Raw genomic sequence first — 25702 nt, forward strand, 5'->3', positions numbered from 1 at the left:
CAACTTCGAACAAGTTTCCATACACAATTAGGATGGATGACCATATACAACTTCGAACAAGTTTCAATCTCGGGTATGCATATAAATTTCTTCGTCCTCGGTATAGTGTTCTCCTTTAGGATTGATGACTTCCCTCATGAAAAATCCTGCTAATTCTTCTTGAATTGGTCGGAAGCGAGCTTCTGGACTAAGCCTCCTCCGCAAGTTATCCGTCGCGTTCCGCACGCTATCCGATGCCTTCCGCTCAGAGGTGTGTCTCCGGATGTTCTCACAAACATAGTATCCACATAGATTGGTCCCCGGTGGCTGCTTATCCATATTAACTAACCTTCTGAAATCTAGCTCATGTTTGAATTCACCGACAATTTCTTCTGAGAACCGTCTCCAAACCCTACAGGGCAAAGAAAATTAAATGAACAAGGGAGTTATTAGTTACTTGATATTAGGAAATGAACGAAAGAGACCGATCGATACAGAGCTCAAATGATTGAAAATAATTACTTTTGCAGCATTTTTCTCATGTCGGCCCAACGCTTTGGATCCGAATCCATAGAGTCCATGATTAGAACTCTGAAGGTGTGAAGTTCAATATTTAGCAGAATCCAGTGGAACCTGCGGACGCATTACATGCACAGTCATGCATAACTCATCGATTAGACATACCATGCATGGAGTAAACAAAAGAGAATGGGCACAAGAGAGAAACACTCACCCAAAATGGTAAGGAAATAGAATATGACTTTTGAGTTGATGCTTTCTAAGAAACTTGTACAAGTCTTTCTCCACGTCTTCGGGGTGATGTTGTAACACATGTCCATTAACGATATGTGGGTCAATGAACCCAACATCATGGATGTTTCTTATTTTGCATTCCCAAATCTTCAATCTGCATAATAGCGTACGCAACAATATAGTTAGGACAATATATATATATATAGTGCAGGCAATGAAGAACGAGATGAGGTAGAAATAAATCACTTACAGAACGTAGCAACTCAGCATAGATTTGTCGAGGTCGCGCAGATTGAACAGCTGGAACAATTCACTCATATGAACTTCTACAGAGTACCGTTTGGTGTGATGCTCATCTGTAACATCCGCATAAACATATTCTTTGTCGGCCCATGTTATGAATTGCTTGTACCAACGTAGCAGATTTCGCATTTGTGGTGGTAGACTCTTTTCCCGCGCAGGCTCGACGAGAGGCCCATTCCGCACATATTGTAATGCTATCTCACATACTGGCGCATCAGGGTCATCAGATTATAGGAGCATACCACATCACCTTGGCGGGAACCCTCTTCCTGGGTTTCTCGCCCTCAACATCGTCACCAGGGTCATCGCCTCTGATCTTATAACGCAATGCAGTGCATCCAGGGCATTCATTCAAATTCTCGTATTCACCGCGGTAGAGGATGCAGTCGTTAATGCATGCATGTATTTTCAGAACCTCTAAACCTAGAGGGCAGACAACCTTCTTTGCTTCGTACGTACTGGCGGGCAACTCGTTATTCTTCGGAAACATATTCTTCAACATTTTCAGCAAATTTTCAAATGATGAGTCACCTACACCTTCCTGTGCCTTCCATTTTAGCAAATCCAGTGTGCAGCCCAGCTTTTTCAGACTATTATCGCATCCTGGATACAACGACTTTTTGTGATCCTCTAACATGCGATCCAAATTCTCCCTATCCTTGTCAGTTTCGCAGCGTCTCCGTGCATCAGCAATGGTCCGACCAAGATCATCAGCGGGCTCATCATGTGCCTCTTCTTCACCTTCACCAAACCCTTCCCCACCTTCAGCATCATCCTCCATGAAAGTATCACCGAAATGATCATGATAGTTGTCATCGATATCATCCCCTTCTTCATCTTCTTCCATTCTAACCCCTCTTTCTCCATGCTTGGTCCAACAATTATAGCTTGGCATGAAACCGTGCCGAAGCAGGTGCATGTGAACATCTCTTGAGGAGGAGAAACCCTTCTGATTCTTACAGACAGCACATGGACAGATAATAAAACCTTGCTGCTTGTTCGCATTTGCCACTACGAGGAAATCTTTCAAACCCGTAGTGAACTCGCCGGAGAGTCGGGGACCGTACATCCATTGCCAATTCATCTGCATTATTATTATATAAAGTATATAATTAACCATCATGCATTTGTTAAACTAACTAGCTAGAAATAATACAAATTAAACAATGAACTACACACATGCATATTTTATCAATGACACATGAAAGGTTCAAGTTGCTAACCGCGATCGCGGAGGAAAAATAAATGAGAAAGCTCAAGTGTGGCTCGGACACTTCATATCATGTTTGTTTCAGGCTCTCGGGCATTTCATCGAACACCTTGTGTGCATAGGAGGAACCAAAAGCAAACCCACCACCCCCTTCTGAAAATTGTGAAGTGAGCTGAGTGAAGTGAAGTGAGCTGAGTCCTATATATAGGGATGGGCCTTTAGTCCCGGTTGGCCTGGCCAACCGCGACTAAAGGCCTTCGGGGACCTTTAGTCCCGGTTGGCCAGGCCAACCGGGACTAAAGCCCCTCCCGTCCGCCAGCTGTCGACCGAGCGCGCTGGGCCCAGATAGTTGGTCGCGGGTCTCCTCCTGAACTGCGACTAAAGGCCCCTTTTGTCGCGGTTCGATTGTTTTGGGGACTAATGGGGGCGTATGGAAGCCTCTTTTTCTACTAGTGTCTACTTCACCCTTCAACGGGCTCGCCTGCTGCCAAGCTCTACCCTCCGCGACGACACGCCTAACTACCACCTCTAGCGATGGAGAGGCAACGTCGAAGACAACCGCGTTTCTGTGCTTCCAAAGCTCCCAAAGCCCGAGGGTAAGAAGTGCCCTCAACTCCTTTGGCTTGTGCGCGCCAGACGTTATTGCTACACACCACTCCTTGAGGGTGTCTTGTGTTGTTGGGGACCACGGCGGTTTGCCAAGGGCCGAGCACAGGGTTCTCCAGACTGTCCTAGTGAACACACGCGTCAGAAGAATGTGGTCGATGGTTTCCTCCTCTTGGTCGCAAAATGGGCATGCATCTGGTGCGGAAGGCCGCGTCTGGCCAGATGATCCGAAGTCCAACATCTGTTCCTCATGGCCAGCCAGGTGAAGAAGCGGCATCTCAGAGGTGCCCTAGATCGCCAACAAAAGTCCGCTATAGGTGCCACCTCCCTACCAGCAAACTGTGCAGCATAGGCGGAACGGACCGAAAACTGGCCGTTCAGTTCCCAAGCCCAAGCAATGGAGTCGGGAGTTTGGTCCTGGAGCTGGATGCCTGGATCCCTTGCAATCTCTGCCAAACCTCGAGATATTCCATCAGGGCTTCATATGCCATGTCGGGGCTGATGTCACGGGTCCAAGAACCAAGCGTGATGGCCTCATAAACTGTCCGTGTGGCCTTTACTCGCTTCGGTACTCTCTCATATATTCCGGGTGCAAACTCTTGAATCCCATGTAGCCAACGGTCTTCCAAAAAGAGAGCTTCCTTGCCATTCCCTACTGTCACCTTGGTGGCTGCTGCAACCACCGCTAGAGATGCCTTGGGGAGAGCAAACTTGAACTCTGCCCAAGGACGATCTTGGTCCACCCGATGCAACCAAGCCCAGCGAGCTTGCATAGCGACATTGAGCCACCTGAGGCACGGTATTCCCAGGCCTCCTGACCAGCGTGGCGTGCACACCTCCTCCCAAGCCACAGAACCATGCCCTCCATTAGCTTGAGCTTTACCGCACCATAAGAACCCTCTGATTATCTTGTTCATGGCCATTATCGTCTTCATGGGTAGATCCAGAGCAATCATCGCATGTATAGGGATCGAGCATAGCACCGAGAGAACCAGAATGAGTCTGCCACTTTTAGGTAGGGTCGCAGCCTTACAGGTGGGCAGGCGAGTTGCCAGCATCTCCACCAATCCGCTTAGTTGTGCCGCTGAGGGTTTCTTCAGACATAGGGGAAGGCCGAGATATTTGCATGGGAAGGATCCAATACTGCATCCCAGGATACCCTCCACGCGCGCCACCTCTCGCAAAGATTGTTCCTTTCTCGTCAATTTTAACTGCTCATGGATACTATTTTGCCATTATCTTATGGATTTGCATCATCTATATATTATCAAAGATCCTTTTGTTTTATCAGCCAAAATCACTTCCCAATAAGGATCTCATCGGAGAGATTAAAACCTGGGGTGATCCCTTGCGTCGGGCGACCACAGCGCTACGCGGGAGCGAGCGAGACCAGTTACCTATGGTGGCTTCCACCTTTTCTCCTCCCCTCCTCCTGCGTGTCTCTATCTGACCCTGTTCCTTTACATGTGTCTCCGCATCGAGCAATGGAACCATGGAGGGCAGTGGCGGGCGGCTCGTGCAGCGACGTGAGGAGGAGAAGGCGCACCGGTGTGCGGCGGCGTGCCCCGTACGCAATCCACTGCCTCCTCCTCTGAAACCCTTGGCCATGGAGTGCAGGTATACTGGCTACTTCTGTTTCATGTTACCTCTTAAATTGTCAAAAAAAAATCTTATAATTGATTGCCTTTTATTTCAGTTTCATCCAGACTCATTATGGAAGACAGTTTTTTCAGAACTTTAAGAGGATAACAACTGAATTTGGATCACAGTATTGGTAAACTGGAAAAACCTCAAGTAACATATATGCCTAAATATTTCCTGTACATACCCTTCATACTCCATCGTGTAGATAACTTTCTAATTGGCCGGCAGGTCAACTCTGCAGATCAAGGCAATTATGTCACAAAGGGCTTGTCGCACACTAAGGACTAGAGCTTCACGATTTGTTGGGGCTCACATGCTTGAAGAGAGCAGCAGTGAGAAAAAATATTTACGGTTGAGATGGAAGAGGATTGATAACTTCCTCAGCCGATAGTCTAAAAAAATAACTTCCGCAGCCGTACAGGTGGCTTCGAAGACATTTTTTCAGTGCTTTTTGGTCATGAAAACGCAGAAGATACATTTTGGCTGGATAGCTCATCGGTCTATCCAGGTGGCAAATCAGCTTACCCTTGATTGATCATCCAGTTACTTAATTGTGTGGACTTCATCTGATGTGATTGAAGCTTGACGAGGATATGATCTAATATTATTACAACTAATTAGATGCTCATAGCCTCATAGGCACGCAGATTGGGAAAGTTGTGATTGTACTATACACAAACTAAACAACAAAAGATGCACAAACCTGATTCATTTACGTTTTCTCAAGGTCAAGTATTTTTAAAAGGCTTGCTTTCATTCTAGGAGCTGAATGAGCAGAATAGTTATCTTCATCTACTTGAATTAAGTTGGAATCCAGTGGCAAAAAAAAAAGAATTAAGTTGGAATCAGTTTGTAATCAATCTAGCATGGGAATCGGAAATGTATTAACTTACGTGATACCAATTCTGTTTTCTTCCCTGATCATGAAGATGCTTCTTTTTCTTTCCATTTTAGTTAAATGATCATCTTTTTGTTCTAAATTGTTGCTTTTTGTAGAACAGGGCATGTTTTTCATTTATGGATGGTAAGGGTGGACCTGTATGAGCTAATGACATTTCACCTCTCCAATCAAATGTAGGAAGGTACTTCTCGATAAACAGGAAAAAATGGATTTAGTGCATTTTCATGTGTCTGAATCTTCATATTATTCTGTGTAGAATTGTATTGAATAATTGTTGATGCAATATTGTGCCAGTACAAGAGATATACATAAGGGCCAAGCCGCACCTGACCTAGCCCTATTACAAACCGAGTAGGAGTCCTAATCCTATTACAAGTTGTATTCTAACATCCCCACAGTGTCAACGGTAGGCTCGATGACGTTGAGACTGAGACGAATGTCTTGAAATGGAGTAGCCGCCAGGCCTTTAGTAAAGATATCAGCGAACTGAGCAGAAGTAGGCACATGGAGAACGCGAACTTGACCGAGAGCCACCTTCTCTCGAACAAAATGAATGTCGATCTCAATATGCTTGGTGCGACGGTGTTGAACCGGATTCCCTGACATGTAGACAGCTGAAATATTATCATAGTAAACAATGATAGCTTGCTCAATAGGACGGTGCAGCTCCGACAGCAATTGGCGCAACCAAACCGTTTCAGCGACCGCGTGAGCCACAGCACGGTACTCAGCTTCAGCAGACGAGCGGGAGACCCTAACATGCCTTTTTGAAGACCAAGAAACCAAATTGTTATCAAGAAAAACACAAAATCCGAATGTGGACCTACGAGTATCTGGACAACTAGCCCAGTCTGCATCAGAGTAAGCTGTCAAGGAGGTGGGAGAGGATTTGTTGATATGAAAACCTAAGTCTAGTGTGCCTTTGAGATATCGAAGAATACGTTTGACATGTGATGTGACCCCATGTGTTCTCACTACTGATCCTGTTAATAAGGACACCGAAGGAAGAAAAGAGAGGTATATTGTGCCTGCACTGCGTTAACAATTTGTGACGGTAAGGCCGTCAAACTGTACAGCACCGAAGTGGCGACAGAAAAATAATATTCATATACGGGGAGGCTGGATAACAGGAGGAGTGCAGCCCTTGAACCAGCCTAAGATTGGTTTTGATCGGTTTGGCTACGTGGTCAAGAAGCATGCAGAATGCAAGGAAAGCTGGGATTACAAGACTCCATGTGAAGAAAAGGCCTGCGTGCCTAAATTGCCGCGCCAATTAGCCGGTTGTTAATTAGATTAGAATAATAGTCGATTAGGATATTTAGAGAAGTACTAGTCAGGTACGATTGGTTTAGGCCGGCCAGGGCCAGCGCACTATTTATTCTTCCGTGTCGTAGCGTTAGAGGGAGTTTTTTAGGTTGTTTTGGTTCTGGAACAGAGGAAAAGCAAGTTGGGGTATCTCCCCGTAGCGTGTTTTTGTCAAGGAGCTTTAATTATTACTTTGTGTTTTTGGCGAGGGATTAGAGACGCCGTCTCTAGTTAGCTGCTGATCCGTGGAGGATCGTCCACGTACTTCCTCTTTCGGGTATGCGTGTTGTTTCTGTGGTGATTGCATCTACAAGATCGCGAGCGCCACATCGTTTCAAGAGACACCGTACCATGAAAGATTGGGAAAATTATTCGTGCTGTCGAGTTTCTGTCGACAGACGCATCAAGTGGTATCAGACAAGGTTGATCACGGTACAATTTTTTCTTGCTATTTGATTCAACTATTTGAAAGATGGTGAATTCGCAGCATGACAAATCTGATCATGAGGAGGTCGATGAGCTTCCGGAGGGTCTGGAGATAAGTGATGATTTGCGTATCCATCTGATGGCGATCAAGGGAGCCAACAAGAAGCTTGGGACAAGGGTTGAGGAATTGTCTGCAAATATTATAGGTGTCGAGGACAGGTTGAATGAGCGTTTGACTGCCAGCGACCGACAGCGCATTGATAGTCTACAGGTGGTGACTGAGAGTCTTAATCGGCTCACGACAGCAGTTCAGCGCCTTCAGGCGAGAGATGTGGCACCCCGACAGTCCCGCTCACCACGACAACGTAGTGACCGCGACAACGACGATGATGATGATTTTTCTAAGGATTCTGATGCTCGTGGAGGCTTACCTCACCGACCACGGCATGATGCTGGGGCTCACCGCCATGCTGGGCGGCGCCGTGACTATGGCGGCAATGTTGCCAACGAGGATGATGGTTTGGGTCGAATCAAGATAACCATACCTGAATTCTCGGGACGTTGTGCTGACCCGGAGAAATATTTGGAGTGGGAGATGCGCGTAAATCAGATTTTTGACGGTCACAACTACTCCGAAGAGAAGAAGGTTCGTGTTGCATCTATGGAATTTACAGAGTATGCTCTTGTATGGTGGGATAATAAGAACCGTACTAATGAGCGACCAGCGACATGGGCTGACATGAAGCGAATCATGAGGGAACGTTTTGTGCCTGCTTAATACACTTGCCAGCTTCATAGTAGACTGCGTCGTCTAGTGCAAGGTACGAAATCAGTTGATGAGTACTATAAGGAGAAGCAAGTTTTGATGATCCGTACAGCTGTGCGTGAGTCTGCGGAGGCGACCATGGTACGTTTCTTTGAGGGGTTAGAAGAAAAGATTCGCGACCGTGTTGATTTAATGCAATATAATGATATTCATGAGTTGCTTCATCAAGCGGAGCGTGCTGAACGTTGGGTATTGGAGAAGCAAGCTTCAGAGACTCGTCCAACTTACAATAGTGGGCGACGTGGTTCTTCTCCTATTGATGGTGGGTTTAGTGCTAAACCGACTCCTTATAAGTCGGGAAGCATTGAACAGAGCAAAGTGGCGGCTGCGCCAAAGGAGGTTTCTCAGGTTTCATCTAATGTGTCTTCATCTCATCATCGTAATATTATTTGCCACAAGTGTGGAGGACGTGGACACATGAAGCATGGATGTTCCAATCAACGAAGGGTTCTACTAGTTGATGCGGAATATATTCAGAATCTGAAGATGAGACGTCTAAGTTAGAGGATGGAATCGAAAGAGGTCGTGGTGAAACCATACTATGTTATCCTCAAGATGATCCTGATATGGAGAGCTTGCTAGCACATAAGGTCCAGCGAGATGACAAGGTCATTCTTGAACCAGGACAGCGACGGAGTATTTTTCAAACTGCATGTACCATCAAGGGAGAAGTGTGCAAACTGATAATTGATGGGGGCAGTGCTAGCAACATGATTAGCAAGGATGTGGTGGAGTCTCTTTCTTTGCCAACGTGGGAGCACCCAAAACCATACTATATGAAGTGGATCAATGATGTGAGCAAAGTGAAGGTTACTCACAGGGTGAAGGTCCCTTTTTCTGTTGATGGTTATATTCATAAAGTGGAATGCGACGTTATGCCACTACATGTTTGTCATCTTATTTTGGGGCGTTCATGGCAGCATGATGTTAACGCTCTCCATCATGGACGAACAAATAGGTACACTTTCATGCATAAGGATGAGTTCTACACTATTCTTCCCAAAGATGCAAAAGATATCAGTTGTATCATAGAAGTGTTCAAGAAAAAATCTGCAAGGTATAGACTGAAACAAAGGACGGTTTCTGTTCAAGGGAGGGAGGATGATGTGACCCCTTGTGTTCTCGCTACTGATCCACTGCGTCAACAATTTGTGACGATAAGGCCGTCAAACTGTACAGCACCGAAGTGGCGACAGGAAAATAATATTCATATACGGAGAGGCTGGATAACAGGAGGAGTGCAGCCCTTGAACCAGTCTAAGATTGGTTTTGATCGGTTTGGCTACGTGGTCAAGAAGCATGCAGAACACAAGGAAAGCTGGGATTACAAGACTCCATGTGTGGATGGCAACCAACGTGTTGATTTCAATAAAGAAAGGACCTGACACGTACGCATCTTTGTTTGGAAAGAAAAGGCCTGCGTGCCTAAATTGCCGCGCTAATTAGCCGGTTGTTAATTAGATTTAGAATAATAGTCGGTTAGGATATTTAGAGAAGTACTAGTCAGGTACGATTGGTTTAGGCCGGCCAAGGCCAGCGCACTATTTATTCTTCCGTGTCGTAGCGTTAAGAGGGAGTTTTTTAGGTTGTTTTGGTTCTGAAACAGAGGAAAAGCAAGTCCGAGTATCTCCCTGTAGCGTGTTTTTGTCAAGGAGCTTTAATTATTGCTTCGTGTTTTTGGCGAGGGATTAGAAACGCCGTCTCTAGTTTGCTGCTGATCCGTGGAGGATCGTCCACGTACTTCCTCTCTCGGGTGTGCGTGTTGTTTCTGTGGTGATTGCATCTACAAGATCGCGAGCGCCACATCATTTCAGGAGATATCGTACCGTGAAAGATTGGAAAAATTATTCGCGCCGTCGAGTTTCTGTCGACGGATGCATCAACATAATTGTAGTGGGGAATACGAGGATCATGCATGTATAAACAAGCTTGTTGGACAGCAAAAAAAATTTCAGGACGAGTGAGAGTAAGATACTGAAGTGCACCGGTAAGACTACAATAAAGAGAAGAATCAGAGAAAGGATCACCGTCGGCAGAGAGTTTGGAACCTGTATCAACAGGGGTACGAGAAGTTTGACAATCAAGTATACCAGCACAAGAAAGAAGATCCAGAGTGTACTGACGTTGAGACAAGAAAAGACCAGAAGAATCACGGATAACAGCAATACCTAAGAAGTGGTGAAGAAGACCTAAATCTGTCATAGAGAATTCATGGCGAAGAAGAGAGATAATATGATCTAAAAATTGTTGTGAGGAAGCTATGAGGATAATCATCAACATATAAAAGAAGGTAAGCAGTGTTGTTGTGATGAAAGGTGAAGAGTGAAGTGTCAGAACGGGAAGGGGTAAAACCAATGGTTTGAGCATAAGTAGAAAAAGTTGGAACCAGGCACGTGGTGCTTGTTTAAGACCATAAAGAGATTTTTGAAGAAGACAAGAATGATTAGGATAGGAGGAGTGTTCGAAGCCAAGAAGTTGTTGATAATAGACTGTTTCTTGAAGAGAGCCATGAAGGAAAGCATTTTTTGACATCTAGTTGATGAATTGGCCAGGAAGAAGAGACGGCGATGCTAAGGACAGTGCGAATAGTGCTGGGCTTGACAACTGGAGAGAAAGTCTCATCATAATCGATGCCGTGTTGCTGAGAGTAACCACGACATACCCATCGAGCCTTATAACGTGCATGACTCCCATCAGAATTAAATTTATGGCAAAAACCCATTTGCCCGAAATGATATTTGTATTGGAAGGACGAGGAACTAACTGCCACGTGTTATTCTGCAGAAGGGCATCATATTCATCTTTCATAGCTGCGGCCCAATTAGGATCTAGGAGAGCTGATTTGTAAGATGTGGGTAGAGAGGAAGGAGATAAAGATGCATGAAGATTGAGACGATCTTTTGCAGGTAAACGAAACCCGGACTTGGCACGTGTGTGCATGGTATGATCGTTAGTGGGAACTGGAACGAGAATAGCATGAGCAGGAGGGGTGGGGGAAGATGTGGTGGACGCGTCCGGCGCAGCGGAGGAAGCGGACGCAGGGGATGATGGTGACTGCGGCTGCAGGAGGTCTGCCGCGTCAGAGTGTAATGTGTTTACCTCTGCCGGGACAGAGGTGATGACAGAAGTGGTGGCGGCAGGATCTGCTACTGCGGCTGGTTTCGCTGGATTGGTCGGCGGGTGAAAGAAGGGAAGATGATTGCGACGAGAGGGACTAGTGGACGGCGCGGTGAGTTGGAATCTAATTGTTGACGCTCGGAAAAGGGAAAAATGTTTTCAGCAAATGTTACATGACGAGACACATGAACACGACCACTAACAAGATCTAGACAACGATAACCCTTGTGCTTGTCAGAAAAACCTAGATGGACACACGGGATAGAGCACGGGGAAAGTTTGTTAGGAGAAGTGGAGTAGGAGTTTGGAAAACAAAGACGACCGAAGACGCGAATGTCTGAGTAATTTGGATGAGAGAGAAATAAAGAGAAGTAAGGAGTAGTTTGTGGGTTAACTTTAGACGGACGAATATTGAGTAAATATGTGGCCGTGGAGAGTGCCTCTGCCCAGAACATCGAGCATAGAAGATTGAATAAGCAGAGTGCGAATGATGTCATTAAGAGTACGAAGAGAAAGCTCGGCTTTGCCATTTTGAGGGGAGGTATAAGGATAGGAGAAACGTAAGAGAATTCCATATTGTATAAAGAAATTTTGATTTTTAAAGTTGTCAAATTCACGACCATTATCACATTGTATGAATCTTATAGGGAGGAAAAAGTGGACCGAGACATAGCGCTGAAAGTTAAGGAAGATATTATGAACGTCAGATTTGTTTCGTAAAGGAAAAGTCCAAACATAATGAGTAAAATCATCAAGAATCACAAGATAATACTTAAAACCAGATACACTTTCTATTGGTGAAGTCCAGAGATCACAATAAAGTAATTCAAAAGGAAAAGTACTAGAGGATTGAGGAACTAAAGGGAAGGCGAACATGTTTGCCCAATTGACATGACTGACACATAGAAGAATTATGAGAATCTCTATTACAAGGTATTGAAAATTCACTAAGAAGTGTGGATAACACATTTTTATTGGGATGGCCGAGACGTTGGTGCCACAGATCAACAGAAGCCACCATAGATGTTGGAGGAGCAGTGACCAGAGCACCATGGAGAGAATATAAATCACCGGAGCTATTGAATCGAGCGATCTCGGCCTTGGTCAGGTAGTCCTTCACAGACAAACCAAAGGGGTCAAACTCAACAGAAACATGATTATCAGTGGTGATTCGGCGAACAGAAATCAGATTTTTAATAAGAGCAGGAGCTACAAGAACATCACAAAGAAGCAAAGGCTTGGTTGGGGATTGGATTTGAGCCTGACCGACACAGTGAATAGGAATAGAGGATCCATCACCGAGAGTAATGGAGGGAAAAGGCGAAGGTGTGCAAGAAGAAAGCAAATTACTCATTGCAGACATATGACGAGAAGCACCAGAATCAAAAATCCAATCCGTACCTGAGTTCCCTTGTGCAGCAAAGTTTTTCATGGCTTGTAGAAAAGCAGCTTGGTCCCCGCTCGGAGTCGAAGTAGAGCCGGTATAGTCATGGGAGCTTGCGGGTGTGGTGGCATCGGTAGTAGGGCCGGCATCGGCGTAAAGGGAGAGGCACCATCATTGTACTGCTGCATGTAGGTGAAGGAAATATGCCCTAGAGGCAATAATAATGTTGTTATTTATATTTCCTGATATCATGATAAATGTTTATTATTCATGCTAGAATTGTATTAACCGGAAACTTAGTACATGTGTGAATACATAGACAAACAGAGTGTCACTAGTATGCCTCTACTTGACTAGCTCGTTGAATCAAAGATGGTTGAGTTTCCTAGCCATGGACATGAGTTGTCATTTGATTAACGGGATCACATCATTAGAGAATGATGTGATTGACTTGACCCATTCCGTTAGCTTAGCACTTGATCGTTTAGTATGTTGCTATTGCTTTCTTCATGACTTATACATGTTCCTATGACTATGAGATTATGCAACTCCCGAATACTGGAAGAACACTTAGTGTGCTACCAAACGTCACAACGTAACTGGGTGATTATAAAGGTGCTCTACAGGTGTCTCCAATGGTACTTGTTGAGTTGGCATAGATCGAGATTATGATTTGTCACTCCGATTTTCAGAGAGGTATCTCTAGGCCCTCTCGGTAATGCACATCATTATAAGCCTTGCAAGCAATGTGACTAATGAGTTAGTTGCGGGATGATGCATTACGGAACGAGTAAAGAGACTTGCCGGTAACGAGATTGAACTAGGTATTGAGATACCAACGATCGAATCTCGGGCAAGTAACATACTGATGACAAAGGGAACAACGTATATCGTTATGCGGTTTGACCGATAAAGATCTTCGTAGAATATGTGGGAGCCAATATGAACATCCAGGTTCCGCTATTGGTTATTGACCGGAGACGTGTCTCGGTCATGTCTACATAGTTCTCGAACCCGTAGGGTCCGCACGCTTAACGTTCGGTGACGATCGGTATTACGAGTTTATGTGGTAAAGATGATGCATTACGGAACGAGTAAAGAGACTTGCCGGTAACGAGATTGAACTAGGTATTGAGATACCGACGATCGAATCTCGGGCAAGTAACATATTGATGACAAAGGGAACAACGTATATCGTTATGCGGTTTGACCGATAAAGATCTTCGTAGAATATGTGGGAGCCAATATGAACATCCAGGTTCCGCTATTGGTTATTGACCGGAGACGTGTCTCGGTCATGTCTACATAGTTCTCGAACCCGTAGGGTCCGCACGCTTAACGTTCGGTGACGATCGGTATTACGAGTTTATGTGTTTTGATGTACCGAAGGTAGTTCGGAGTCCCAGATGTGATCACAAACATGACGAGGAGTCTCGAAATGGTCGAGACATAAATATTGATATATTGGACGGCTATATTCGGAACCGGAAGTGTTCCGGGTGGTTTCGGAGAAAACCGGAGTGCCGGAGGGTTACCGGACCCCCCCCCCCCCAGGGAAAGTTGGGCCTACATGGGCCATAGGGAAGAGGGGAGGCAGCCCACAAGGGGCAGCCGTGCCCCCACCCTATAGGGAGTCCGAATTGGACTAGGGAGGGGGCGCCCCCCCTTTCCTTCTCCTCTTCCTCTCCCTTCCTTTCCCCTTCCTCCTCCTAGTAGGACTAGGAACGGGGGAGTCCTACTACTACTAGGAGGAGGAGGACTCCCCTCCTTGGCGTGCCCCAAGGGCCGGCCGGCCTCTCCCCTTGCTCCTTTATATACAGGGGCAGGGGGCACCCTAGGACACACAAGTTGATCATTGATCTCTTAGCCGTGTGCGGTGTCCCCCTCCACCATAATCCACCTCGGTCATATTGTCATAGTGCTTAGGTGAAGCCCTGCGCCGGTAGCTTCATCATCACCGTCATCACGCCGTCGTGCTGACGAAGCTCTCCCTCGACACTCATTTGGATCGAGAGTTCGTGGGACGTCACCGAGCCGAACGTGTGCAGATTGCGGAGGTGCCGTACTTTAGGTACTAGGATCGGTCGGATCGTGAAGACGTACGACTACATCAACCGCATTGTCATAACGCTTCCGCTTTCGGTCTACGAGGGTACGTGGACAACACTCTCCCCTCTCGTTGTTATGCATCACCATGATCTTGCGTGTGCGTAGGAATTTTTTTGAAATTACTGCGTTCCCCAACAGTGGCATCCGAGCCAGGTCTATGCGTAGATGTTATATGCACGAGTAGAACACAAGTGAGTTGTGGGCGATAATAGTCATACTGCTTACCAGCATGTCATACTTTGATTCCGCGGCATTGATGGATGAAGCGGCCCGGACCGACATTACGCGTACGCTTACGCGAGACTAGTTCTACCGACATGCTTCGCACACAGGTGGCTGGCGGGTGTCAGTTTTTCCAACATTAGTTGAATCGAGTGTGGCTACGCCCGGTCTTTGTTGAAGGTTAAAACAGCACATACTTGACGAAAAATCGTTGATGTTTTGATGCATAGGTAAGAACGGTTCTTGCTCAGCCCGTAGCAGCCACGTAAAACTTGCAACAACAAAGTAGAGGACGTCTAACTTGTTTTTGCAGGGCATGTTGTGATGTGATATGGTCAAGACATGATGCTAAATTTTATTGTATCAGATGATCATGTTTTGTAACAGAGTTATCAGCAACTGGCAGGAGCTATTTGGTTGTCGCTTTATTGTATGAAATGCAATTGCCATGTAATTGCTTTACTTTATCACTAAGTGGTAGCGATAGTTGTAGAAGCAATAGTTGGCGAGACGACAACGATGCTACGATGGAGATCAAGGTGTCGCGCCGGTGACAATGGTGATCATGACAGTGCTTTAGAGATGGAGATCAAAGGCACAAGATGATGATGGCCATATCATATCACTTATATTGATTGCATGTGATGTTTATCCTTTATGCATCTTATCTTGCTTAGTTCGATGGTAGCATTATAAGATGATCTCTCACTAAATTTCAAGGTACAAGTGTTCTCCCTGAGTATGCACCATTGCGAAAGTTCGTCGTGCTGAGACACCACGTGATGATCGGGTGTGATAAGCTCTACGTTCACATACAACGGGTGCAAGCCAGTTTTGCACATGCAGAATACTCAGGTTAAACTTGATGAGCCTAGCATATGCAGATATGGCCTCGGAACACTGAGACCGAAAGGTCGAACGTGAATCATATAGTAGATATGATCAACATAGTGATGTTCACCATTGAAAACTACTCCATCTCACGTGATGATCGGACATGGTTTAGTTGATTTGGATCACGTGATCACTTAGATGTTTAGAGGGATGTCTATCTAAGTGGGAGTTCTTAAGTAATTTTATTATATTAATTGAACTTTAATTTATCATGAACTTAGTACCTGATAGTATTTTGCATGTCTATGTTGTTGTAGATAGATGGCCCGTGCTGTTGTTCCGTTGAATTTTAATGCGTTCCTAGAGAAAGCTAAGTTGAAAGATGATGGTAGCAACTACACGGATTGGGTCCGTAACTTGAGGATTATCCACATTGCTGCACAGAAGAATTACGTCCTGGAAGCACCGCTAGGTGCCAAACCCGCTGCAGGAGCAACACCAGATGTTATGAACGTCTGGCAGAGCAAAGCTGATGACTACTCGATAGTTCAGTGTGCCATGCTTTACGGCTTAGAACCGGGACTTCAACGACGTTTTGAACGTCATGGAGCATATGAGATGTTCCAGGAGTTGAAGTTAATATTTCAAGCAAATGCCCGGATTGAGAGATATGAAGTCTCCAATAAGTTCTACAGCTGCAAAATGGAGGAGAATAGTTCAGTCAGTGAGCATATACTCAAAATGTCTGGGTATAACAATCACTTGATTCAACTGGGAGTTAATCTTCCTGATGATAGTGTGTTGTAGGGTGAAACCCTTGATGGGATCTTTTCACACTTGGAGGGGGAAAAGGAGGAAGAACACTCAAGAACACAAGGCACAAATCACTCAAACAAACCCATATCACATCCACTAGAGTAGCATACATGGATCCACAAGATTACAAGATCAATCCAAGGAAACAAGCACAAAGGTAAAGTTCTTCCCACTCCTAGAGGAGGTGAGGTCTTGATGATGATCTACTCCCTTGGGAGGTCTTGCAATCCACAAGGATTCTTCCCAAAGAGGGGTCTTGATCTCCAAGAGGAGGAGGATACAAGGAGCAAAGCTCTCTTTGGTATTCTAAAATACTTTGCTAACCTACAAATGACCTAGGAGATAGATACTTATAGTCTAGGGACGGACTAGGAGGGGAAAAGAGATTACATGGGCAAAAACCCAAAAAGACACGAGCTGTCCCGGAGGGGTCCGGGCACCCGGGCACCTGGGGCCGGGCACCCGGCCTACTCAGGGGCGCGGTTGGGAGAGGCCAGGCACCCGGGGGTGCAGCAGGAGGCCGGCTGGGGTGTGGCCGGGCACCCGGGGTGGCACCCAGCGGCAGGCGGGCGAAGGCCGGGCACCCAGGGGCCCAAGTCCCGGGCACTCGGGCGGGTGGCAGGCGGCTGGGCGAGGAGCCCGGGCACCCGGCGCCCAAGTGGCTGGGCACCCGAGGCCGGCGTAGCAGCGCCCAGGGGAGGGAGGCCGGGCACCCAGTGTTGTGGGGGCCGGGCACCCGGGGTGTCCAGGGGGTTTCGCCTCCTTGCTCCTTTCTTCATTCTTCTCGTTTTCCTCTCCTCTCCCTTGCTCCGTGGATGCACAAACCTCCGTCTTCTCCTTCCCACGATCATCTTCGATGTACCTAAGAATGCATAGCATATCTCTTTGAGGTAGAATCTCGTTCTCATGTGAAACAGAACGAAACTCGGAGAGGGAAGAAGTGACCTCGTTGTCGATGTTGCGTGCACGTGCTCTTGTCATTGGCCCTCTTGGTTCTTGCGGTGGTGATGGAGTGTCAGTGCGGGTAGTTGAGGGATGCTCCGCATCATCTCCCCCCCTTGGGAGAGATCCGTCCACGGATCGAGCTCTTCATCACCATGGTACTTGGCCAAGTCTTTGATGTTGAAGATGTCACTTACGTTGTACTTGTCACGTGGGATGTCGACCTTGTAGGCGTTGTCGTTGTAGCGTGCTAGCACCTTTAATGGTCCGTCCGCTCTCGGGAGTAGCTTGGACTTGCGTTCCTTGGGGAAGCGGTCCTTGCGTAGATGTATCCATACTTGATCACCCGGTTGGAACACCATCGGAGACTTGTTGATGTTGAGCTTGGAGGCGAGTCGTTGTACTTGGCGCTCGACCGTGGAACGTGTTTCTTCATGCATCTTCTTGAGGTAGATGACTCTTGCACTTGCGTCCATGTTAGCTCGTTCTTGAAGCGGTAGAGGAAGGATGTCCAACGGTGACAATGGGTTGAAGCCATAGACAACCTCGAAGGGGGACTTGCCGGTTGTAGAGTGTCTGGCGCGGTTGTAGGCGTACTCGGCGATGGGTAGGCACTCCTCCCACTCCTTGATGTTCTTCTTTACCAACACGCGTAGGAGAGTTGCAAGCGTTCGGTTGGTGACTTCCGTTTGGCCATCGGTTCTAGGGTGGTACGCCGTGGAGAAGAGTAGCTTGATTCCGAGCTTGGCGCATAGCGTCTTCCAAAAGTAGCTTAAGAACTTGACGTCTCGATCCGACACAATTGTCTTTGGCACACCGTGCAACCTCAAGATTTCCCTACAAAAGATATTGGCAACATGTGAAGCATCGTCTATCTTATTGCATGGGATAAAATGAGCCATTTTAGAGAATCGGTCCACAACAACAAATACGAAATCCTTGCCATTTTGTGTCCTAGGTAAGCCAAGCACAAAATCCATGCTAATATCTTCCCAAGGTTGATGTGGAATAGGTAAAGGCATATGTAAACCATGGGACTGAGAGTGTGACTTAGCTTTGCAACATGTAGAGCACCGGTTGGTGAAGCGGGCGACATCACGAAACATCTTGGGCCAAAAATAGTTCTTGGAGAGCGTGGCAAAAGTCTTGTCGCGTCCAAAGTGTCCCATGAGTCCACCTCCATGAGCTTCTTGCAAAAGTAACAAATGAAGAGAATACTCGGGAATGCATAGTTTGTTATCTCTCATAAGATAACCATCTTTGATATGGTATCGTTCCCAAGAAGTATGCGTCACACACTTAGCATAAGGAGTAGCAAAAGTCACATCATGCTCATATAAATCTTTGATATGATCAAATCCAACAACATTCAATTCAAGTTGAGTAAGCAACATGCATTTGCGGGAAAGGGCATCCGCCACAACATTCTCTTTGCCCTTAATGTACTTGATCACATAGGGGAAAGATTCAATAAATTCACTCCATTTAGCATGCCGTTTATTCAACTTGGTTTGGCCTTTAAGGTACTTAAGTGTCTCATTGTCGGGGATATACCCCGTGGTGTGACCCGGCCGGAGATATGACCCGGCTGGGACTTGATGTTTCATTGGTGGCTCGACAAACTATAAGCCGGCGGGAACAGTTAAGCAGGTTAAGCCGGCGGACACAGTCATGTAAGCCGGCAGACACAGTCAAGCATTGTAAGCCGGCAGACACAGGCAAGCATTGTAAGCCGACAGACACAGTCATGTAAGCCGGACAGTTAAGCCAGACAGTTAAGCCAGACAGTTAAGCCAGATTGTAAGCCAGATTGTAAGCCGGATTGTAAACCGGCTTACGTTAAGAAGCCCAAGACGTTAAGAAGCCCATGGTAAAACGTCAAAATAGGTTAAGTCCTAATCCGAGTTTGACTCTACATGTAACCCGCCCCTTCATCTTATATAAGGAGGGGCGGGGCACCCCAAGAGAGGGGGGCAAGAAAATAGTCTCTAGGGCTAGACACAATTAGGAGAGCCGGTTTATGGTGACTCCCTCATGAGCATAATGAGACCTAGCCACAAACAGCATGTAGGGCTATTACCGGATGATGTTTCCCGGGGCCCAAAGCTGTCTAAATCCTTGTCTTGTGTGTTGATCCGCCGCTCGTCTCTCAATTCCGACCAACCCCTTCAAGCTACCGCATAGATGCGTTGGCCTCACGACTAAGTCCTCACACTAGGACATCCGCCGTGACAAATCCACGACAGTTGGCGCCCACCATGGGGCAAGCGCACGGTGGCGTTGAGTTCTTGGAGGGATTTCTTTCAGGGATCTAGAAGCTTGCGATTAACCGGGAAAAGAAGAACCAACATTATAAAGAGTATCATCTAAGAAATTAGGGTTTGCTGGTGAGCCGCCGCCACCGGCTGTATAATCCATCAAGTTGCCGTGTTTTGCTGCTGTCTCCGCGTCATAACAAAAGGAGTCATTAAGCCGCCTGCAACCGCGGCAAGAAGTACTACTGTCAATAGCCATGGAAGAGTTCTGAGATTTTTTTTCCAATGTGTGTCGACGTCAAGCAAGGATTCAATCTACGTCGAAGACAATCGGGTTAAAGAAAAATTCGGCCAAAGCAATTATGACCCGGATTCCTCTGACCCCAGCGGCCTTGTTTCGAAGCACCCGGTTCCGCCGCCTCGCGTGCGCCTCAGCGGCTTCTGAGCAACCCACCGGCCCTGCTTTCTGCCCTTGCCGAGCGTAGCTGCGGTCTTGTGCCGCCGGTTCCCAGTCCTCTGCGGTGCTCCTTCAACAAACCGCCGCGTTCCGAGCCGACCGCGACCCGGACCTTGCCGTCGTTGCAGCTGGTGCCTCCGCCTCAATGGGCCTCCTTCGCCTCGGATTCGCTTGGCCGTACGAGCTCTGCCTCGAACCTAGCCCTCTGGTGTAACTCCGAACCGATTGTGAGTCGCCACCGGGGCTTTGACCCACCATTGTGGCCTCGAGCCGCCCTCGCCTGCCTCGGCAACAGATCACCTCCGCCGCAGCTGTGCTCCGCCGGCGCGCCTTCTACCACTGCCACACCCCGAGCTGCCGCAGCCTCGTCACCATACCTCCGTCTCTACTGACTCGCCGCACAGGGTCACTTTTGCTACTGCCGTGGTGCGCTACCGTCACTCCGCTTGACTCCGTCTCCGTGGCCGGCGTCTGCCTTCCTCCTCTGCGCACCCGCCTCGCTGTCGCAGGCTTCAAGCCGGCCCAGCTGAGCCGCCGGCCACGTGCCTTCATTTGACCATGCACCTGGACCGGGTCGCCGCTCGGGCCTGTTCCGGCGTCCCCTGCGCTGGTTCTGCAGTCCCACCTGCCTCTATCACAAGAGTCGCCTTGCTGACGGCCTCGCTGTCTTCTGTCCGAGCCGGGACAGCTGCTTGTGGCCACGTAAGATCTCCAGATCGGTTTAACATAGACACATGAAGCAAATCTCCGTTGATCAACTTGAAAAGTACAGCCTGATGGAATCCCAAACTTTTCCATATGAAAGAACCAACAATTAGTACAACCACTACACACGCGCACACTCCAAAGAAGGATCAAGTATAAAAGGAAGCCCCCAACATGGATTTGGATTCAGAAGAGTTTTCTACGGGGTCCAGGATTCAGGTTTAAAGAAGAAAAAAAAGGAGGGACGGGCAATGAGCCCATGACCTGGAAGACACGGACGGGGATAGTCAAAGCATCAAGCTGACGGCAACCGAGGCAGGCACGGGAACGGGGAATCGACTCGGACTCTGCCGCCTCGCCGTTCTGCCTCCGTCCAAGAGCCGCCCCGGCAGGCCCATTCGGTTTCGCCCTCGCCTCCGGGCGCCGCCCCCGCCTGGTCGTCGTCTCAAATAGCCACCGGACTCCTCCACCAAGGTCGGCCCAGATTTCACCGAGAGCTGCCTCCACTGGTTTGGCTCCACCTTCTATCAAGCCGGCCACGTCAGCACCAATGCTGCCCTGTTGGTTTCGCCCTCGGGCCGCCCGGCCAGCCGCCGGCGCAGGCTCGCTGCTGCTGATCCCACTGACTATCACGCCTGCTGCCCGTAGGCACCGCCGCGCTGCAGCGTCTCTGTATCCGCGACTCGTCGTGCTGATGCCTCCTCCAGCTTGACCGCGCGTTGACCGTCCGTTCGCCGGCTCGTCGGCTCCGCTTCTGCCATGACTCGGTCGCTCCGCTCCCTACTGCGGCCTACTTCATGCTCCAGTGTCGGCTCTACGACCGCGCTGAGCCGACGCCGTTGTGCTTCTGAGCTGTTATGGCCTGCCGTTTCAGCCGCCGTGCCTTGAGTCGCCTCGATGGCCTCCTCTCTGGAAGTGCGTGATACGTCTCCGTCGTATCTACTTTTCCAAACACTTTTAATCTTGTTTTTGGACTCTAACTTGCATGATTTGAATGGAACTAATCCGGACTGACGCTGTTTTCAGCAGACTTTCCATGGTGTTATTTATGTGCAGAAACAAAAGTTTTCGGAATGACCTGAAACTCCACGGAACATCTTTTTGGAAAATATTAAAAATACTGGAAGAAAAATCCACGTCAGGGGGCCCACACCCTGTCCACGAGGGTGGGGGGCGCGCCTGCCCCCCTGGGCGCGCCCCCTGCCTCGTGGGCCCCCTGACGCTCCACCGACCTCAACTCCAACTCCATATATTCACTTTCGGGGAGAAAAAAAATCAGAGAGAAGGATTCATCGCGTTTTACGATATGGAGCTGCCGCCAAGCCCTAAAACCTCTCGGGAGGGCTGATCTGGAGTCCATTCAGGGCTCCGGAGAGGGGAATCCATCGCCATCGTCATCATCAACCATCCTCCATCACCAATTTCATGATGCTCACCGCCGTGCGTGAGTAATTCCATCGTAGGCTTGCTGGACGGTGATGGGTTGGATGAGATCTATCATGTAATCGAGTTAGTTTTGTTAGGGTTTGATCCCTAGTATCCACTATGTTTTGAGATTGATGTTGCTATGACTTTGCTATGCTTAATGCTTGTCACTAGGGCCCGAGTGCCATGATTTCAGATCTGAACTATTATGTTTTCATGAATATATGTGAGTTCTTGATCCTATCTTGCAAGTCTATAGTCACCTACTATGTGTTATGATCCGGCAATCCCGAAGTGACAATAATCGGGACCACTCCTGGTGATGACCATAGTTTGAGGAGTTCATGTATTCACTATGTGTTAATGCTTTGGTCTGCTACTCTATTAAAAGGAGGCCTTAATATCCCTTAGTTTCCATTAGGACCCCGCTGCCATGGGAGGGTAGGACAAAAGATGTCATGCAAGTTCTTTTCCATAAGCACGTATGACTATATTCGGAATACATGCCTACATTACATTGATGAATTGGAGCTAGTTCTGTGTCACCCTATGTTATGACTGTTACATGATGAACCGCAACCGGCATAATTCTCCATCACCGATCCAATGCCTACGAGATTTTCACATATTGTGCTTCGCTTATTTACTTTTCCGTTGCTACTGTTACTATCACTACAAAACCCAAAAATATTACTTTTGCTACGTTACCGTTACTTCCTTATTACTCTGCTACTAAACACTTTGCTGCAGATACTAATTTATCCAGGTGTGGTTGAATTGACAACTCAACTGCTAATACTTGAGAATATTCTTTGGCTTTCCTTGTGTCGAATCAATAAATTTGGGTTGAATACTCTACCCTCGAAAACTGTTGCGATCCCCTATACTTGTGGGTTATGAAGACTATTTTCTGGCGTCGTTGCCGGGGAGCATAGCTCTATTCTTTGAGTCACTTGGGATTTATATCTGCTGGTCACTATGAAGAACTTGAAAGGCGCAAAAACAAAAAATTATCCCTGAACTACGAGGGGAGGTAAGGAACTGCCATCTAGCTCTGCACTTGATTCACCTTCTGTTTTGAGTAAGCTTGCGACACCTAAACCTGCTTCTGCTATTAATCCTGATATGTCGCATGTTATTGATGATGCCACTTCTACTATGCATGATAATTATGATTAAACTACTTCTATGCTTGATACTACTGTGCCACTTGGTGAATGTCTTGATGACCAACTTTCTAGGGTTAGAGAGAATGAAATTATTGAAACTGATAATATTGATGAAAGTGATGATGAAGACTCTCCCCCTAATAAATATGAATCGCCTGTTATTCCTGAGGGTTATGTTCTGGAAAAAGAAGCTGCTTTAGCTATTTTAGCTTCCAAAGATAGATACGAGCTCAAGAGGTTATTAGCTAAATGGAAGGAGCAATCTCTTAACGCTAGAATGAAACCTGACCCTGCTTTTGCTACTTCACCTATCTGTGTTACTGATAAGGATTATGAATTCTCTGTTGATCCTGATGTAATTACTTTGGTTGAATCTGATCCTTTTCATGGCTATGAATCTGAAACTGTTGTGGCACATCTTACTAAATTAAATGATATAGCCACCCTGTTCACTAATGATGAGAAATCTCGCTACCTATATATCCTTAAAATATTTCCGTTCTCATTAAAGAGTGATGCTAAGATATGGTTTAATTCTCTTGATCCTGGTTGTGTGCGTAGTCCCCAGGATATGATTTATTACTTCTCTGCTAAATATTTCTTTGCTCATAAGAAACAAGCTGCTTTAAGGGATATATATAATTTTGTGCAAATTGAAGAAGAGAGTCTCCCACAAGCTTGGAGGAGGCTTCTCCAATTACTTAATGCTTTGCCTGATCATCCTCTTAAGAAAAATGAAATAATTGATATCTTTTATAATGGACTAACCGATGCTTCCAGAGATTACCTAGATAGTTGTGATGGTTCTGTTTTCAGGGAAATAACACCGGATGAAGCTGAAATTCTATTGAATAATATGTTGATAAATGAAAATAATTGGACACTTCCTGAGCCAGTTCCTGAGCCTATCCCTAAACCAACTCCGAAGCAGAGGGGTGTTCTATTTCTCAGTCCTGAAGATATGCAAGAGGCAAAGAAATCAATGAAAGAAAAGGGTATTAAAGCTGAAGATGTTAAGAATTTACCACCTATTGAAGAAATACATGGTCTTAATTTACCACCTGTTGAAGAAACATATGATCTTAATCCTCCACCTATTGAAGAAACTCATGGTCTTGATAACCCGACACAGGTAGTAAAGGTAAATTCTCTCTATAGATTTGATGAAGGTGATATTCCTCACTATAAGTCTGCTAGACAATGCTTAGAAGAGTTTGATAATTTTATTGTCAAACAAGAAAACTTCAATGCTTATTATGGTATACAATTGAAATACAATTCCGATACGCTTGAATACTTGGGTGATTATATGTCTAGAGTTAAAGGTGAACTTAAACTCATTAGTAAACATGCTTCTATGGTTACCACTCAAGTAGAACAAGTACTTAAAGCTCAGAATGATTTGCTCAATGAATTGAATAGTAAGAAAAATGATTATGCTGTTAGAGTGGCTACTAGAACTGGTAAGATGACTCAGGAACCTTTGTATCCTGAAGGCCACCCTAGGAGAATTGAACAAGATTCTTAGAGAAATAATATTGATGCACCTAGTCCCTCTAAAAGGAAGAAAAAGAAAAATGATAGGACTTTGCATACTTCTAGTGAACCTATTGCTGAACCACCTAAGAATCCAAATGATATTTCTATTTCTGATGCTGAAACACAATCTGGTAATGAACATGAACCAAGTGAAAATATTAATGAAGATGTTCATGATGATGCTCAACCTAGTAATGATAATGATATAGAAATGGAACCTGCTGTTGATCTTGATAACCCACAATCAAAGAATCAACGTTATGATAAAAGAGACTTTGTTGCTAGGAAGCACGGTAAAGAAAGAGAACCATGGGTTCAGAAACCCATGCCTTTTCCTCCCAAACCATCCAAGAAAAAGGATGATGAGGATTTTGAGCGCTTTGCTGAAATGATTAGACCCATCTTTTTGCGTATGCGATTAACTGATATGCTCAAAATGAATCCTTATGCTAAGTATATGAAAGAAATTGTTACTAATAAAAGAAAGATACCGGAAGCTGAAATTTCCACCATGCTTGCTAATTACACTGGAATACCAAAGAAACTAGGAGATCCAGGAGTACCCACTATACCATGCTCCATTAAAAGAAATTATGTAAAAACTGCTTTATGTGATCTTGGAGCCGGTGTTAGTGTTATGCCTCTCTCTTTATATCGTAGACTTGATTTGAATAAGTTGACACCTACTGAAATATCTTTGCAAATGGCTGATAAATCAACTGCTATACCTGTTGGTATTTGTGAGGATGTGCCTGTTGTGGTTGCAAACGTTACT

This window comes from Triticum aestivum, chromosome 7D, assembly GCF_018294505.1.
Source record: "Triticum aestivum cultivar Chinese Spring chromosome 7D, IWGSC CS RefSeq v2.1, whole genome shotgun sequence".
Classification (NCBI taxonomy): Eukaryota; Viridiplantae; Streptophyta; class Magnoliopsida; order Poales; family Poaceae; genus Triticum; species Triticum aestivum.